The 3,130-nt window shown below is 33.7% G+C and overlaps 1 protein-coding gene across 1 annotated transcript in view; it reads right to left on the bottom strand.

Annotated features, from left to right (window-relative positions):
* The window catches only part of LOC130584614 (dystrophin), a gene marked incomplete at its 5' end in the record, with an annotated part of 165,056 nt that overhangs the window by 70,125 nt on the left and 91,801 nt on the right, over positions 1 to 3,130 (bottom strand). The gene's annotated exons all lie outside the window — the stretch shown is intronic.

Genomic DNA, 3,130 nt, shown 5'->3' with positions numbered 1-3,130 from the left:
AAAAAATATCATGCACCAAGATGAACTGCTGTTAGTTTTTTTTTTTTTTTTTCAAACAAACCAGAATTGTAACTAAATGCAGGGGAAAATATATTTAATCATGATGGTCATTATCATATGTAGATTAAAAAAACTCAGCAACAGTGGATAAATGAAGGAAAGTTCTGTGTGCCTATGTGTTGTGGATTACTTGTGAGTATCCTTTGCAATTTGAATCTTTCGAAAAGAAATGAGGTGGCTCAGCTCTCACAGGTGGGATTGCAGAATTAATCAGAAGCTGACATTATGGTCTTCTCAGTGGTTGATTATACATATTTATTTGTTTATTTACAGCACATCTTTTATTTTTATTGCATTTTGGCCAGTGACTATGAATCAGTTGACACAATTTACAGTTTGTCTTCTTTTACGGATATTACTGACAGGAAATATGTTGCTAAATGTAATTCTAAGCACTTCAAGTCAACTTTATACTCACTGGTATTACACACTGTGTTAAAAAATCAGATTAAAGCATTGGCAGAGTCATACTGCTGATAGTAGGGAGTGATAGAGAATTTTCCTGGTAATACCATCTGCCATTTCCTTTTTAAGAACATGGTTTCCTGGCAATCTAATTCTTATCAGTCCRGTTCCTGATTAAAAGACAAATAAACCCTGCAGTTGTTAATGTCTCCAGTGATAAATATGTTCACTAAATCAGACTTCTAATTATAAAAGGATTTTGAATATACAATGTTTAATGACTATCTTTCTACCCGCATGTCATTTTTCTTATCTATTGTAACAGAACTGAATTCAAATGGAAAGAYTTAACTTGTCTCTACTGAGCAGAAAGGCAGGATTTAGAGCCTTCAGTATATTGCCCATCTCATTTCACATAACTAAGCCAAGTTTTTGTTCCATTCTTGGAAAAATTCTACACAGGAACAAATAACACATTTCCCTTGATGTCCAGATTAATGTTATCTTTCATTAACTTCATTTCCTATTCAAGACATTCCTATTCAGGACATTCCTTTTTCCTTCTACGTGTTTATGCCTTGAAGACAATGTTCACATGTATGATTTYTTTTATTGTCTCTATAATTATCTTTGTAACCCCCTAAGTTATTTTCACTTTAAAGAATTCTTGGGTGCCAAAAAGGAATTAGAAATAAGTGCACTAATAAATATAACCGCCTTGTGCTGTAAAGAAAAGAGAATATGAGCTCTCTGCTTAGATATATTGACAGCAGCACACATCCAATTTTCAGTTCATTTGCACTATTGAATTCTCCTCTCTCCCTCTCCATTTTCCATCCTASTTTTTCTGCAGACTTTTGTCACAATGGGAATCTGCTGGGCTTAATTCATCTCCCAGTGCATTTCATTAGATCAGTTACTGTCTTTGGCAGCCTACTTACCCAGGAAGTCCAAAGCCCAGAGCTGTGACATTAATCAGACACTGTGAGACTCTGGTTCTGGGGACTTAATTATTGATGTACAATTTTGTGTGATGCTTCAATGAAATCCACATAGGAGTATCAGCATCATACTTATTTATAAAGTCCCCACAAGAATTTGATAGTGTCCAGGATAAAATGCTGCACTTTCTGTCTCCAAGTGGGAGCAGATTCTCTGGGAAAAAGTACAATCCACATAACTTCTGCAAATATTTACAAGTCTAGGCTTTGCCACATCATCTGTTGGATTGTTCCACATTAAAAGTCTACTTATATATATATATATATATATATATATGTGAATATTTGTTTACATTTCCTAAAAGGCAATCTTAAAACGGAATTTTGAAAGCCACTCAGTACATACATATTTTGCCAAGAGGCAGCTGCTCTCACCCAAAGTTGTTTGTTTATTCTTTTTTTAGTGATGAACTGACTGAAGGGGAAGAGCTGAGGTACTAAATGAATTTAGATTGCAGTGAAGGCTTTGTGCAGTATTTGAACAAAAATTAAGCTTTTTTACCATATTTTTCTTCAAAACTTTATGTATAGATTCCCTGTGARAATTCACAATACTCGACGGCATTCTTTAAGATTAGGTGGAGTGGTTCCTATTTGATATTTTTTTTTCATGCTAATATTTCTTTCTTTAATTAGCTCTTGTTACCTTTTTGATTGTCTTTAGATAAAAACATGTTGTACTTCTTGCAGCAAGCTTAAGACATAACAAAGGCTTCCCACTGTGCAGCTGCACTAATCATCAGGGTTTAAATTCTAATTATGAAACTTCTGAAGCATTAAGGTTCATATCTAACAATAAAATGRTAATAACAACAAATCTTTCTCTTTAAACCACTAAGAAGATTTACTATATACATTTGGATCRACAGGAATATGCAGTGTACTTCTGTTTCAGTAGAACTGTACTGTGTAGTTTAACCACCAAAGATTATTTTTCATTTTGTTGAATGAATGAATGAATGAATGGACTAACTACCTAGCAGGTTAGTTTGGGACATGAAAATATTATGATTTTCTAACCCATGTCTTAAAAATCTGACACTTCCCATTTGTTATGAGTGTTGAAGAGTGACTGGAAAGTGTCTGCAACATGGTGGTGTTCGGCCAAAGGTTGRACTYCACAATCTTGGTCTTTTYCAGCCTTAATGATTCTGTGATTCTAAGATCACATCATCAATCAAAAGAAATGAGAGGAGAGGAACTGCACAAAGATTACACAGAGAAAAGCAGCAAGTGAAAATGAGAAAACATCAGGCAACAATAGAGAGAACAATGGGGGTTTCAGGGATTTCGATTTTGATTTGAAAGAGAAAGCTGTAGTAGTAAAAGCAATAAGTTAATATGAGCAGAAGTTGATATTGTAGGATACCACTTTTAAAATACTGTCATTCTTAGAGTCATGACCAAAAAAAAAAGAGAACTCTAAACCTCACACAAGATGTGTCGACTGCATTTTTAAAATTATTATTGTTGCTGTTCTATTTTTATTACTTTGTAAATCATCAATTTTAAGGATAAAGACATTTTATCAAGCTAAGAAGCGTGAAAGGGTTAGTTAAAAACAAAAAAAAACAAACTCCCCCCCAAATACAAAGAAGCCCAACCTATGAAACAAATTTTATGCAAGTGCCTTTAATCTTCACTGCCATTAAAAAAAAAAAAAA

The sequence above is a fragment of the Malurus melanocephalus genome, unplaced genomic scaffold, assembly GCF_030028575.1.
Source record: "Malurus melanocephalus ecotype Western Australia unplaced genomic scaffold, MMel_1.1 scaffold_737, whole genome shotgun sequence".
Lineage (NCBI taxonomy): Eukaryota > Metazoa > Chordata > Aves > Passeriformes > Maluridae > Malurus > Malurus melanocephalus.
The sequence above is the reverse complement of the archived record's forward strand: the minus strand, read 5'-3'. Positions and strand labels throughout refer to the sequence as shown.